Source organism: Coenobita brevimanus, chromosome 47 (genome assembly GCF_032717465.1).
Source record: "Coenobita brevimanus isolate Jiangsu-jjx chromosome 47, ASM3271746v2, whole genome shotgun sequence".
In the NCBI taxonomy this organism is placed as follows: Eukaryota; Metazoa; Arthropoda; class Malacostraca; order Decapoda; family Coenobitidae; genus Coenobita; species Coenobita brevimanus.
The window spans coordinates 6,822,634-6,839,130 of record NC_137000.1 but is presented as its reverse complement, the minus strand read 5'-3'; positions in this window follow the sequence as shown (position 1 = coordinate 6,839,130).

The following is a 16,497-nucleotide window of genomic DNA, read 5'->3' as shown; positions in this document are numbered from 1 at the left end:
TAGACATCCATCCCCCACCCACCACCACCACCACCACCATCACCAGATACAGTTACGGTCAATAGTTCCTTTACACTTCCCTGATCCCATGTCAGAGTCCAATGAAGTCTTGTTGAACTGGACGTAATATCTGAGCGGATTGGAAGGGTTCAAATCTTGCTTCATCAGTTCAGAAATTCAATCTGTATGCCATTCTCTCATTTCTGATCCCAGTCACTGTCTGTCTATATATGTTTCTGTCTCTCTCGTCACCACTCCATCCCTCCTCGGGGTTACACCATCTCACTCGCTCTCTACTTCTCTCTTTATCTCTCTGTGACGTAAAGACGCATCATTACGTCGCCTTCAGGTCGCTGTCTCTCCCCATCGCAGCCCTCTGTAACACCGAAGGCTAAGTCAGGAAATGTCTGTCTTGCTGTCTTTCTGTCTCTTGATCTGTCTGTCTCTCCCTCACGTAATGGCGCACACATACATCATTCCCTCACCCCAGTCTCTCTGTCTCTCCCCATCCCAGCCTGAAGTAACACCAAACGCTACGTCAGAATAAGAATTCCACACACTCCCTCCAGCCCAGTAAATTGTCGACTCCGCGTGGAAATGGCTCGTGTAGTAATTATTATAAATCTGTTTTTTGTCTGCCTCGGTTTCTGTCACAAGGAAGGTAGAAATATGTCGGATGGCTGGGTCTGGAGGGGAGGAGGGGGGAGAGGGGGTGGGCAGGGGAGGGAGGGGGGAGAGGATTTGGTCAGGGGAGGGAGGATGGAAGAGGAGGGGATGGTAGTGGGAGTAGGAGAAGGAGGGAGAGTGGAAAGGGGATGGATGATGGGGAAGAGGCTGAAGGTGTGGGATGGTGGGGAGGAGAGAGATTGATGTGAGAAGAGGGGAAGGGGAGGGTGGGAGTTGTAAGAGGGGAGCGAAGGTGGGGGAAGGGAAGGAGGGTGGAGAGGGGAGGGTTGATGGAGAAGGAGGTATGGGAGTTGAGGGAAGTGTGAGAGGGTTAGGAATGGAGATACGGTGTGAGTGGGGCTAGGGAAAGGAAGGACGGTGGGAGTGGTAAGGGAAAGAGGAGGGGATGAGTGTGAGAGGAGTGTTAGGGGGGGAGAGGAGGGAGAGGGATTGTGTCGAGGGGAGGGGAAAGCGGAGGGCATGAGTGTGTGTGATGTGCGTGGAGGAATATGGGAAGGAGAGTGAGTGAGTAGGGGATAATGGAAAGGGATGAGGGAGGGTAGGGGAAAGGAATAGGTAAGGTGGTGTTGGATATGTGGCTGGGAAAAGAAGGTAGGTTAAGTGTCGAGTTGAAGTTGGGAAAGGGATGAGGGCTATGGATGGGTTGGATGATGCAGGAATGGGTTAGGTAGGGCTAGGTAGGTTTGGACTGAGAGTAGGTCTGGTGGAGGGAGAGGTGTGGGGTGGGGGACAGGGGTAAGGCTCTAAGATGTGGGAGGGAAGGTCTATGTAAGAAGGGGCTGGGAGTGGAAATGTTTTGAGGAAGTGAAATAATGTTAGTGTGGGATATGGGAAAGGGGTGTGGAGGTTTAAAAGAGGTGAAAGTAATGGACAGGGTGAGCTGGCAGAGATGAGTGGGGGTGGGGAAACGGATGCTGGACGTAGGAGTGGGTTCGGTGGGATGAGGTTGAGTTGTGAGTGGGGTGGGAGAGGGAAGGGGCATAGGGGCGTGGTTATAAGGGTAGAGGAGAAAAGGATAGAGTACAGTGGGGTTCAGTAGGTGCGGGGGTATGGGAGGATAGGACTTGGTTGGGTGGAATTGGTTACTCGTTGGGGTGGATGGAGGGAGGTTGAAATTGAGTGTACATTATTAAAGGAGTCGATTAATTAAAGAGATTGAAATATATGTCAGAAGATGGTTGTGGAAGGGTTTGATGTAGGGTGGAGTCGGGGAAAGGGATGGGTAGGGTGTGGTAGGTTGGTTGGATCTAGGAATGGGAGGAACGACTTTTAGGCTGAGGGGTTGAACTGTCGGCGACTGAACGAGGTTGGAAATATATCAGTAAGATGGAGTGCGAAAGGGGTGCTTTGGGGTGGAAAGGGGGTTGGTGTGGAGGTGGAGGGGGAGGCAAAAAGCTGGTCAGAGTGAGATTGGTAGGATGTTGGCTGGGTTTGTGGGATTAAATAGTGGAGATTGGAGTATATTAGGAGACTATGAGAGGAAGAGTTTGGCGAAATTGGTGCAATGAGTGAGTGGGTGAATACGAGAGGAAGTGTGGGGTGGTGGAGTGAGGAAGATGACATGAGTGAGATGGGAGGTGTGGAGTGTGTAAGAAGTTAGTTTTGAGAGAGAGAGAGAGAGAGAGAGAGAGAGAGAGAGAGAGAGAGAGAGAGAGAGACAGAGACAGAGAGAGAGGTGAGTGAACTGGACTGAGTTGAGTGACTGGAAGAGAGAGCAAAACAAGGATATTGAATGGAAGAAAAAAGCGTGGGGAGAGAGAGAGAGAGAGAGAGAACTACTACTACTCCCCCCTCCTATCTCTCTCTCTGTCTCTCTTTCTCTCTCTCTCTCTAATTATTTCTTGCATCCCATTCAGAGGCTTCCCGCGTTCGCGATATCAGGCCAATTTTGCCATTTTTTATTTTTCTCCTCTGTCTCTCACTCCTCCTGCTTTATCATTATCCTTTATTCTCTCACTCTCTTCCTACTTTATAATTTATCGTATGTTCTCTTACTGCCCTTTATCATTTATCTTTTATTTTCTTACCCTCTTCCTTCTTTATTGGATATCCTTTATTCTCTTTCTTCTTCTGCTTCATCATTTATTCTTTTGTTTTTCTCGTCTGTTTCTTGCATTATCATTTATTCTTTATTCCCTTGCCCTCTTGCTCTCTTCCTTTTAAATCATTTATACTTTATTCCCTTGCCCTCTTGCTCTCTTCCTTTTAAATCATTTATACTTTATTCCCTTGCCCTCTTGCTCTCTTCCTTTTAAATCATTTATACTTTATTCCCTTGCTGTCTTGCTCTCTTCCTTCTTGTATCGTTTATCCTTCATTCTCTTAGTCTCTTCCTACTTTATCATTTATGTTTTAATCGTATTTTAATGGTAGGAAGATCGAGATCCTTTCATCGTTAGGAGGATTTCTTGCCAAGAATAATGTACGGACGCGTTTATTTTATTATTGTCTATTACCGCCGCCAACGAAGTTGGAGGAGATTATGTATTCACCTATGTTTGACTGTCTGTCTGTTTGTCCAGACGATGTCTCCGAAAGTTTTCAATGAATTTCGATGAAATTTGGAAGGGTGGGCCTTCGAACAAGAAAGAGTTTATTATATTTTGGGGAGGATCCGAATCCGGATCCTATGTATAATATTTCCAAAAGTTCTCAATTAATTTCAATAAAATTTTGTTGAAGAGTGGGCCATGGGTCAAAGAAAAATTGATTAAATTTTAGGGCGGATCCGGATCCTATTTATTCCACTCAATATCTCCACGGATCCGGATCCGGATCCGGATCCTTTTTAATGACAATGGCACTGACGGATTTATGCACTCTCTGAGTGCTTTCTAGTTTATTTATTTATTTATTTACTTGTTAGTTTGCTCACTTATATCTTTATTAATATATCTGATTACTGGAGAACATAATACCATCGTTTCATAATTCCTTTATTACGATTACGGATTTTTTTTTTTTTTTCATGGTACAGCCAGACGATTTGATGTCAGCTTATGGCACTAGACACACGCCCCAATGACGCCATCTTTGTGGTTTCCTTTATCTGCACTTCTAGCCTGGATCCTAGAAGTGGAATTACAGGCTTAGTGTTAGAAGCTGTAGGGTTTGATCCAAAATGTGGTGCCCGATCCTACAAGTGGACCAGGATCTTTGAAGTAACAGGAGATGTGAAGTTTGATCCTCGGATGTGGATCTTAAGAACGCCATGAATTTTAAGGTTAGATTATAAGTGTGGAGGTGGAGTTAGATTCTAGTGGTAATAGTTGTAAAGTTTGATATTAAGAGTACCAGAAGCTGTAGAATTTGGTTCTAAATGTGGAATTTTATCTTGGAGGTGAAGTTTGATCCTGAGTGTATTAGGAGTTGTGGAGTTGGATCCTGTGAGTACCAAGAGTTACGGAATTCGATTCTATAAATATCAAGGGTCGTGGAGTTGGATCCTGTGAATATCAAGAGTTGTGGAGTTGGATCCTGTGAGTACCAAGAGTTACGGAATTCGATTCTATAAATATCAAGAGTCGTGGAGTTGGATCCTGAGAATATCAAGAGTTGTGGAGTTGGATCTTGTGAGTACCAAGAGTTGTGGAGTTGGATCCTATGAATATCAGGGGTTGTGGAGTTGGATCCTAGGTGTGTGGATTCCGTCAGGTGCACGGCGACACCTGGTTTCCGGAGGCTATGGGAAAATCACTATATTTTAATTTTTTCCTCTCTCTCTCTCTTATTGTGTGTGTCTGATCGTCTGTCTGCATTATTGTCTCTCAGTCAGTACATTGAGCCTGTGTCTCCGGTCTGTTTTTCTGTCTCTTTTTCGTTCTGTGTGTTTGTGTGCCTGTCTGTCTGTTTGTCTGTGTCTTTGTCTTTTCATGTCTGTCTGTCTGTCTGCCTGTCTGCCTGCCTGCCTGCCTGTCTGTCTGTCTGTCTGTCTGTCTCTCTCTCTCATTTTTCTTTTTTTCGGTTCTCGCTTCGTTTTTCTGAGTGATGTGCCGAGATCTCTGTCCTCTCCGGCATTTCCTACTTCACCCTTTACTCTTTCTCTCTCTCTCTCTCTCTCTCTCATTCTGTCTGATCTGTCTAAGATCATATCGTGCGAGAGCGTGATTGACTTGCGGATAGTGAGGATTATGTTAAAATTGACTCAGTTCTAGTCAAACGAGAGCAGAAGTATTTGGATTGGAATTTGTTGTGGGCAACACTACAATAAGCAAATCTGCATCGCTTATTATTTTATTTATTATACAAACCACACTGCATTGACAGAACAGCGCAAGAAAGGCACAGGAGATCACAAGTGACTGCGACAGTAGAGAAACGCTGGATGTGAAGGAATGGGTAAAGACTAAAACCAGACATAGTCAAAGCTAAACACCTGACAAAAATACGCGATTCACGCAGCGCTGAAAGCCATCCAAAGAAGTTGAACTACGTACTCATGGAAGCTGTGGCTGTACACTAGCATACGTAAAATATGCAGGTCGAACAATGCGGTAAGAAGAGTACTTGCCGATTCTGTTTTCTCGCACGTCTGGTGTGGTGAGGAGCAAAACAGCGACCCGGAAGCTCACGATGAGCCACATCAATCAAACCTGAATGGCCACCCATGTTGCAAGCCAAGTCCATAACTCTGTCAAGAAAAGCAAGATGAAAAGCTACTGCAGAACCCCAGACCTGGAGAACTGTCTCCCGTCAGTGTTAGAGCAAATGACCTTATACAAAACATTGTGGCTTCATGGTCATTAAAGAGTCTGTTTACCTTTCTAAAGATTCTCAGCTTCCGCCGAATGTGAGACGCAATGACGAACGTGAATCTCACATTTAAAAAAAAAAAAAAAAAAAAAAAAAAGGTACCTCAACAGAACTTTCTGGCATCAGGAGGGATCCGTCAACAGTTAACACTTGACGCCGGGATAAGTCGTTCTAGAATGACAGACAACCATAGTCTTAGTTGTCCTCGCACATTCGCATCCGTATTTGACACCATTATTAGTGCCTGACATCTCTGCATTCAAAGTATCGGTCACCACAGGCGCACTCGTTGGGCCATCAGCAGGGTTGATACGAGCATTGATGATTACAGAGTTCTTAACCACACAGGGTAATCAGTTCAAAATGCTACCATGGGGAACGCCAGGCACCACATCATACCAACGACCATAAACACCATGAACGCACACCCTCTGCCCACGACCTGAAAGGAAATTCTCAGTCTAAGAGTATACACAGCGGACCTAAGTTTATTCAGTACCGGTAATTGTGTATAATTGACAATAATTTTCCATGGGGTAATTCAACTCTAGAAGGACCTCTCTGACTCAAGGATAAAACAAAATAAAAACAGCCTCAGCTAACCTCTTCTCTACCACGGTCGTTTATCTACTTTATTGTGATTACCTGAAGATGATTTTAGTCAAAGGAAGAACAGTGATGAAAATTATAAGAACTAAGGTCGTTTTCCTACTGATTGGGGGATTTCGTAGCACTTATTCTCAGTAATTTATTCTACAGATTATGCCTAACTAATCTCTTGTATGTTAATGATGTATACTGTGTCGATATTAAAGCCATATAAAAAACACACAAAGGAATGTGAAGGTGCAGTAGGCAAAATAAATCGCTGTGGAGGTGTTACGAACCCCAAGCTCCGGTATTCCCTTCACCTGGATGACGAGGATTCAGTTTTATCGCCTATTCTGTTTACCTGTTCTGTTTACCTTACCTATTCTGTTTACCTTACCTGTTCTATTTATCTTACTATTTCCTGTTTTATTTATCTTACCTATTCTATTTATCTTACCATTCTATCTTACCTATTCTATTTATCTTACCATTCTATCTTACCTATTCTATTTATCTTACCTATTCTGTTTATCTTACGTGTTCTATTTACGTGTTCTGTTTACCTTGCCTATGCTGTTTACCTTAGAGAAGTACAATATCATCGGCCATTTGGATCATAGCATTTCAAGGACGAATTGTCATTTTATCTTGAGAGAGAGAGAGAGAGAGAGAGAGAGAGAGAGAGAGAGAGAGAGAGAGAGAGAGAGAGAGAGAGAGAGAGGTGTATACATGTTTGTGAATATACAGTAAATGTGTATAGGTGTGTGTTTGTATGTACTTACCTGTATGTGTATGAGTGCGTGCTTGTGCATTACTACCTCTGCTAACGAAAGTTGGAAAAGGTTATGTATTCACCCCTCTTTGTCTGTTTGTTTGTTTGTCCCCAAAATATTTCAAAATGTTACCTGTGGATTTCAGTGAAATTTTGTTGATATATATGGTTATACGTCAAGGAAGAGTGGATTAAGTTTTTGTGGTGATCTGACTTGTCTGGTATAGGCGTTGGCGGAGGTATGCGCTCTCTGAATGCTGTCTTTCTTGTTTCATGTGTGTGTGTGTGTGTGTGTGTGTGGCATCTGGTGTTGTGGGGAGGAAGGACTCGTCAGGGACCCTCTCTTGTCTCCCCCTCTCCCCACCCCTACACTCCCTCCCCTTTCCTTACACACACTCCGTTCCTTCATACCCCCTCCCTTTCCTTTACATTCCCTCCCCTTTCTTTACACTCCTTCCCTTAGCCTAAACTCTCTCTCCTTTCCTTACATTCGCTTCCCTTCCCTTTCACTCCCTCCCCTCCCCTACACTCCCGTCCCTCCTCCCTCCTTCACCTCCCCCTCCCCTCCCTTCCCCCCAGCTTCGCTCCCTGGGTGGCCTCCGTCTTCAAGTGAACTATCTCTCTCTCTTTCTCCCTCTCTCTCTCTCTCAGGAATACATTTTTTTTTTTTTAGCAATATTTTTCGTAGGCGAGAAATATTGCATCTCTGAATGAGCACCATCGATATTAACCCCTTCACTACCAGAGAGAGAGAGAGAGAGAGGGAGAGAGAGAGAGAGGGCAGGGAGTTTGGCATATCCTTCCTTTACCCCTTTCACTAGTTCGGATCTCTTCATACACTGAATAGAAAGTATGGCTGTGCTCAGTAATAAATAAATAATAGAAATAAATAATAAAGTGCATTGTGGGTTTGAAGCGGTTAGTCCATTCACACCGATGACGTCTTTATTGAGCCGAAAAAGAATCTGAAGGTGGCAGCAATATAATAACAAAATCTTAACAGGAATGGAGGGATTACTATTGTTTTTTTTATTCTGGTATTGGAGAGGACCTTCTTGAACTGCCTGAAATCGTTTAGAGGTAGCAAAAATGAAATGAAACAAGTCGTCATCGTCCTGAAAGGGTTGCTTCCTTCACTACGATGATTATTTTTGTATCACTCTTGGTACTGCTAGACGATTTTATTAGGCTAGAAAATCCCTCTCGTAGCGGAGGATTACAATCTCAGTTAACTCTTTCAGTACAATGGCGTCTTTTTTTTTTTTTTTCGTGTTGTTGCCAAACGATTATTATTACGATTCAGCTTAGTGGAAGTCTCTCGTACTGGCGGGGTTTACATACAGTTTCTATGGACCCTTTCAGCATGGTGACACTTTTAATTTTCTTCTTGTTACCTTTTGATGATTTAGTACACCTTTTGCCAGTCCCCTCGTAGTGCTGGTTTGAAAAATAATCTTATGACCCATTTCCGTACAGTGATGTTCTTTCAGTTTGCTGCTGCGACGGCCAGTTTTTTATTTATTTTTATTTTTATTTATTATTATTATTATTTTTTAGTGTGTTGCTTTGTTTTGATCCCTGACCCTTCTGGACGTTAATCTGGTGGCCTGTAGGCTGATGTTACCCGTCTCCTGCATTTCACCATCCTCCTTTTGAGGGATAGGGAGGGAGATGAGGGACGTTAATATAGCAGGACAGTGGAACCACCTGTTTATAGCTCACCAGTGCCACCTCATGAAGCCGTCTCAGTCCAACGCCTACTGGAGGGCGTACGAGCAGTCTTCAATAACTCTCTTAGTATAATGAAGTTCTTATGCTGTACCTGTTGCCGTCACATTATTTTGTTTACTTAAGAGAAGTTAAAGATGTTGCCTAATACTGTGTGATGTGTCCAGATATCGATGTGGCACTGAAAGAATATATATTAGGTCTTCGGACGGCTTGGTTTGTAAATGAGCAAAGAAAAAAAAAATCTGATATTGCTTTCACCAGCCTGTAGTGAGTGGCTTGTGATTCGCTCCGCTGCATGTCATAAATCAGCTACTCTCCTTTGTTGATACTCGTATATATCACCACGCATTACGATACCACGCGCCGGTGCGTTGTAGCAAAGAGAAGAGTATGTGATCCGTCCACGCTATAGTTTTTTTTTTTTTTTTTAAGTCGTTTGTTCCGCGCATCCTTACAGATGACCAAAAAAAGCATTGTGTCACTTGTTTTCCCGGCTGTTTGATTGATGCGCATAGGTATTCAGCGTTCTTGTCCAAGGTCATAACAGGGAATGAAACTTGGACAGACAGATATGATCCAGAGACCAAGAGACAAAGCTCCCAGTGAATGGCACCATTGTCACTGAGATCCTAAAGAGCTTTTCAGTCAAGATTCAAAGGAAGGCTCTTACTGCTGTCAAATTTTCGCTTAGAAGGAACTGTGTATACAGAATTTCTCCACAGGTGCATTACTGCGAATTCTGCTCTTTGCCTGGATGTTCTCAAACGTTTACAGTAGACAGTGAGACGGAAATATCGTGAGAAGTGGACTGGTGGGTGGCTGCTTCACCACTATAATTCACCCAGCCATCCAGCACTCGTTACGCAGCAGTTTTTGATAGAGAAAAGTTTCCTTCAGTCCCACATCCGCCGTATTTACATGACTTAGCACTGTGCGTCGTGTGATTGTTCCCAGACTGACACTGTTGACGAAAGTACACCATTTTGACACTGATAAAGACATTTAATCTGAAACAATCAGAATCGTGAAGAGCATGAAGAAAGGCGAGTTCCACCGATGTCTTCCTCAGTGGCGGGAGCGATGGAACAAATGTATGGATGTAGGAGGAGAGTGTTTTGAAAAGGATAACTGAAATTTGTGTATAACGTTTAGTAAAATTGACTTTGCCAAAAACTATCAGAGCATTTTGATGAGGCCAGGTATGAGGCATGACCCAGAAAAGGAATTAAAGACAAAAAGAAAATAATAAAAGAGGGTAACTGCAGAAAAGTGATTTTCCCACGCTGGACGACATCGTACTAAAGAGGTTAAAGGTGTGGTCAGGACTCAGATGTGGCTCAGGCAAGAATATATGTGGTCCTGAATGGCCTGGTTTGTGGTGGGTGATTAAGGTGTACAGTATATTGAAGCTCACTTGACCTATGATGGCAAGGATCACGGAGATAGGTGACCTGCAGTGTGACCTGTGATAGATCCTGGTGATAGCTGACCTGGCATGACGTGATAGATACTGATGATACACGTGGAAGCCTACGATGATAGTTAACTCGTAGTGCGACCTGTGATAGACCCCGGTGACACGTAAAGACACCAGGGCGATATCTGACCCGTAGTGCGACCTGTAATAGACCCCGGTGATACAGAGAGACACCAGGGCGATATCTGACCTGTAGTGCGACCTGTGATAGACCCAGGTGATACATAGAGACACCGTGCGACCTGTGATAGACCCCGGTGATACATGCGGGTGATACATCGTTGCGGATAATGGTCGTAATGCCCGCCTTCCCCTGATACACGGCCCCTTATAAATCAAGGGCAGATAACGTGATGTAAGTTGTCGCTATCCTTTTATTATTGGCAGGGAAAGACAACGTTTAAGTCATATTTTTATTGGAGTAAACACAGGCACGGTGGGAGTAATGGCTTTATTGAAGATAAAGGTAACTCTGAGTCTCCCTTCACACACATTTATAAACTTTCTTTTGGAGGGAAAGTTGTTTACAGACTCCCCCCCCCACACACACACACACGCATTTAAAAACTTTCTTTTGGAGGTTCATCTGTATGTAAGATTTTTTTATATTTATATTTGTCTTCACTTATAAATTTTCTCTCAGCTTAAGTTCTATATTTGATTGTATTTTTTTTTTTTCATCTTTGCTTATGCTGTCTTCTTTGAGCCTAAACTGTGAATAAGATTACCACTTATGCTCTTGTCTTCACTTAAAAATGTCCATTAAGTTAACGTGTATATTTTCTGCTATTTTATCTTCACCCATACAACTAACACACACGTCACAAGCAAACTAGAGTAACAGAGAGAGAGAGAGAGAGAGAGAATTTGATATGGTTACTACTACGGAAGCGTGTATATCCTGCAAAATGGTTGAGTCTCTTTATAAATACAGACCCAGGGATTATAATTATCTAGGATCTTAACTAAATCACAGAATAAGTCCCCATTGCAGAAATTCATCATCAAAAGTCATTTCGTGTGTTCGTTTATTTCAGTTTATCTCCTGTGATCGGCTGGCGTCTTGTTATATCCTCTACTCGTTGCTGCCAGACATTTTGCCCACCCCAGGAACGGTTTCTAGTAACGAGAAGAATAACGGAGGCTGTATCTAACATTTCTAGTAACGAAGAGATTAATGAAGGCTGTGTCTAACCTTTTCAGTACAAATAATCTTTCCTAACCTAAATAAAATTGGCTAGAGATGCCAAGAATAATATAAGAATACCTCACTCAAATGAACGAGTTAATACTTTTGCGGTTGCTATCGTGTGTTCGTTCTCACGTGGCAAAGATACGTAAAATAATCCTTCCTGACCTAAATAAAATTGCCTAGAGATGCCAAGAATAAAATAAAAATACGTCACTCAAATCTATCTATCTATATACCAAGGCTGCTTCCCCCAAGGAAAGGGAGGTAGCCGAGACAGGACGACACACTCCCCATTTACTCATCCATTCAAACACATTCACTCATATGAAAGAGTTAATATTTTTGCTGCTTCTATAGTGCGTTTGTTCTCAGCTGGCAAAGATACATACCTCCCCTTTCCATATTTGTTGGTGGTCAGGTGTAGGCAGATTGATGAGTTAAAAATGGCTAGTAACCAAGGAGACTCATTCATGCTTCATAGGTAAGGCTCATCGAATTTTACGCCACCACAGGTTAGTATAGGAGTTGTGGGAGTGGCCCAGTTCCGTCAAATGAAAGCAAGCAGAGCATAGACGGATTCATTCAACTTATGGAGATGTCGTGTGAAAAAAAAAAGTATATATATATTAAGGCTATTTCTAACCCCTCCATTTCGAAATATCCATCCGAAGCTTAGTGGAATAGTCAAGAGATGGCAAGAATAAAATGAAATTACAGATTGCAAATTGCCATGGCGATTGATTGACATGAATCCAAAATGTGTGTTTTTGTGTGGTTTGACCTTTGATCCCATAAGGCCTAAATAAAAAAAATCGGGGCGTTAGACCAAGGAACGATGTTGCAAATTTGAAGCGAAATGGCGAAGAAATAAATGATACCAAATTGAAGTGTTTGGAAGAAAGACAGAAGTGGAAAGAAACTAAGTAAATACAGTAGGTCTTCACACTATGGCTTAGGGAACAAAAAAAGACATCCACTTGTTCTGTGGGTTAACTGTGTGCCAAGAAGCAGTTTGCCACGACTCACTACCGAGAAAGTTTACAAATACGGCCTGTGGTGTTTAACTATGTGCCAAGGAGCAGTTTACTACGACTCACTACCAGCACAGAGGCACGGGGGCTGCTGTACGACCCTGTGACTACCTGCTCTAAGGGCCAGACTGCCGGATTCTCAGTGTGGGGAGCGTTTCATGCCGGGGAGCCATAAGTAAGGGTATCGTGAAGGGCCAGGAAGAATCTGAGCGCTGCGGGTAATGTGTTGTTGTGATGCATGGGTGTCGCCCCGCCCCGCCCCGCACTCCTACCCCCACACCCACCCCCCACCCTTTCCGCAACCCTGCCTCCCACCTGCTCCCCTGCCACCCCCTCTGGTACTCTGCCTGCCCTGCTGCACTGTCTCCCCTGCCGCCCTGCTCCCCTTTGGTACCCTACCTCCCCTGCCGCATTGCATTTTTTGTCGCCCTGTCTTCCATCTGCTATCCTGCCTCCTCTGCTACATTGCATCTCCTGTCGCCCTTCTTTCCAGCTGCTACCCTGCCTCCCCTGCTCCCCTGCTTCCCCTGTCTCCCGTGCCGCCATGTCTCCCCAGCCGTCCTCCCCTATACTACCCTGCCTTCCACCTCCTGTCCTGCTACCTCTCTGCTTTTTTGCCTTTCTTCTGTCCTGCCGCCCCTGCTACTCTGCTGCCGTTTTGCCTCCCTCGTTGTTGTTGTTGTTGTTGTTGTTGCTGCTGCTACTGCTGCTGCTGCTGCTATTTTGTGCCTGTTTTGTCATCGGCTTAGTAGGCCTTCAGATATCACTTCCTCAGCGACACATTTTACCCATTCTGTGTCAGTGATCTCGATATTATCAACACCATTTCAGAATTGCCAGGGCTTGTGTAAATGCTAGAAAACGAGAATAATGAAGAGTGTAGAAAGAGGCTTGTACTAAAGATATGCTAAGCAGCCCCCTTAACCAACGAGAATATTGGCTTTGTACTCCTGGTTGTGACTCCTGCTCATGTGTTAGTTTGTCCCAGTACTGCCATCTAAGGACACAGCCGTATATCTAACCACTGGGATAGCGTGTGAGGCAAAATACACTTCCTCATCCACCGTTTCTGATGGCTTCATTACCTTAGTGTGAAAGTCTTTGCTACAGGAAATCAATAGAAGGTCCATAGATCCCCCTGTCTATTTTAAATACCAGTGTCTGTCTGTCAGTATGTTCTGTCTGTCTATCTGTCTGTTTGTCTGCCTATTTATATGTGTGTGTTTGTCTGTCCGTCTGTCGCCATAATCCCAGTCCTCTGCCATCATGCGGTCCTCTCCCCATCCCACACCACTGTCCTTTACTTCTCCACCACCTTCCTCCACCGCATCTAAGGTTTTCCTCTCCCCGCTTTCCCTCCTCAATCAAATACACTCCCTCACTCAGTTCCTCACTTTCCATTCGCTCTTAATCCATCCTAGGCACTTCAGCACAACAGTCCCAGCTTCCTCTCTCTCTCTCTCTCTCTCTCTCTCTCTTCGAAGACACCACGTCACACCTTGCGGATGAGAGAGAAAGCAGTTGGGGGGAGGAGGAGTATGAGAGGGGAAGAGTGGGCATGGGTGGAGGGAATGGGTGGAGGGAATGGGGGGGGAGAGGGAGGAAACCATGTGTGGGAGAGGGGAGAAAGAGAGAGGGGGGGGTAAGAGGAATGGAAGGAGGGAAGTAGTAGCCTATAGGAGGGGGAGGGAGGAAAGTAGAGGAGGGGAGGAATATGGGAGAAGGGAGGGAGGGCAGAAAGGGGAAAGGGGGTATGGGAAGGGGAGGGAAGGCAGAAAGAGGAAAGGGGGTTTGGGAAGGGGAGGGAGAGTAGTAAGGGAGATAGGGAGGGTGAAAAGGGAGAGCAGTGTGGGAGAGGGAGGAATGGTAAGTGAGGGGAGGGGATGTAGGGGGGAGGGAGGGTAGCAGGGGAGGAGAGAGGGGAGGGAGAGTAGCATTGAGGGGGAGGGAGGTTAGCATGGGGGTGTGTGGGAGGGGTGAGGGAGGGTAGCGGGAGAGAATGGAGACTAATGAGAGGAGGTCAGGGAGATAACAGAGTGATGGAGGAGGAGGCTACACCCCCTTCCTTTACTTTCAGCCTTGCGACGAGAGAGAGAGAGAGAGAGAGAGAGAGAGAGAGAGAGAGAGAGAGTATTTTCCTGATTAACTGAAGATACTGTATTAATGGCGAATCTAAATCAGACTTCTGTTATAGATTTAGAACTTGTAAGCTGATATTCATGGCGCCTTTCATGAATGCCAAAATCACCAGGGAGTTGTTCCGACTGTGCGAGGGCTAACCCGTTCATTCCGGCGACCTCTTTTTCATTCAGGCTACCACTAAGAGATTATATACAGGTTGGATGGAGGTGTCTTGCGCTGGGAGGGATAGTGAAGGCTGTATCGTTACCTTGGCAGCTGAACGATCTCTGATAATAATAATAATAATAATAATAATAATAATAATAATAATAATAATAATAATAACAGTGGCAGCAGTAGTAGTAGTTGTAGTAGTAATAATGATAATAATAATAATAATAATAATAATAATAATAATAATAATAATAATGCAATAGTTTTATGAAGGCAGGAAGAAACTTTAGGAAATATTAACCTTTTTGTGCCGTGGGATGTCCTTTTCATTTCTCTCTCCTGACGATTTTATTCAGCTTGGGACAGATTTTTCAAGACGAGGAGGTTATTATACAGCATTAAGAAACTCCTCCTGCACCAGCGTCCCCACCTGAGATGAATAGAGCCATCTTTAAGGAGCAAGAATATGAAAAACAAGGATGACACACGGATTTAGGAAGTTAATGTTGCGCTGTCATCTTCTTCACGGGCTTGTTAACATATTTAAGTCTATATTTAGGATAGATAGATAGATAGACAGAGTGTTAGATAGATAAATAAATAGATAAATAAATAAATAAATAAATAAATAGTCTTCATTACGAGTACTTTTTAACATATACATTAATTTCCAGCGTATTTTTATATTTACGTCTACATTTACAGTTAAGTATACATTTTTATTACTAGCTCTTTTTGATGTAAGCAATTATATTTACTTCTCTATTTACATTTGTATTGCGAGCACGTTTTAATATTTACGCTTATGTTAACATCTACGGTTGTCATTATTCTTTTAACTTTGCGTCTTCATTTTCGTCTACATTAACGTCTTCACTGTTAGCACGTTTTTAAAAGATATACAGTATTTCCGTAACGCAAAGGTACCCCGCTGCTTCCCATGGCCTTTGGTTCCTTCTTCCCTCCATTAAAGAAAAAGGACAGAGAGCCACGAGGTTTGCCCTAAGGTGACCCAAATCGCGTGATGGTGGTAAGAACAACGTACAAAAGCAAAGAAAAAAATAACCAAGGAAGAGATTGACCCCTTGAATCCGTGAGGCCTTTATTTTTCAGTTCTTTTTCAGAGAGAGAGAGAGAGAGAGAGAGAGAGAGAGAACCTTTATCAGTGAAGAGGTTGTAGGGATGTATTTCATTTAAAGGGTTAACGTCGTAAATGAAGTCTCGTCTTTCTCTTACATTGTTCTTGCTAACACCAGATGATTTGACTCAGCTTAGGATACACCTCTCTCACTAAAGGGATTAATGAAGGCTTTATCTAATGCCTCCAGTCCAAAATTATCCTGATCTGATAAAATTACCTGGCAGTAGCAAGATTTAAGTCCATAACATCACGTGGCGGAAGGGGAAAGTGATCTGAATTATATATATGCAGCCCCAAAAACACTCCTTTATTTACGTAACTCAGAGCCATCTCCTCGCGCCTCATTTGAAGCAGGAAGCCACGTGAGAGCTAGAAATAATATTAATCTTATTGGTTTGTATATTGGTACTGTCATCATTTACCCTCTCATGGTAGAGACAACTTTATTCCAGGCAAGCTAAAGTCAGGCGATTGTAGTTAGCTAATTTGTAGGAGGTTGAAGAGTTGTTGCAGTTTAAAAGCTCACTCCTGCATTTCTCATATGCGCCAAGAGTAAGAGAGTATATGGAAAATAAATCGGTAAGGAGGAGGTACTATAGGAAGCCCCTTTTGCCCCCTAGAATAAAGCCCAAGTAGCCCCATGAGAACCCGGAGTAATAATCTCATTCATTTGGCGCGGCCTCGTGACATTCCATCAGGGCCAGGCAGAGGCTCGGCGGCTCCCCTGGCTGCCTCCATGCCCGTCCCTGCCCCCACCCACCCACCCACCCAGCCCGCCGCCATTTTCCTGGTTCTGGCTTCCTGCTTGCCTGCGCGGGCCGTTTGAGT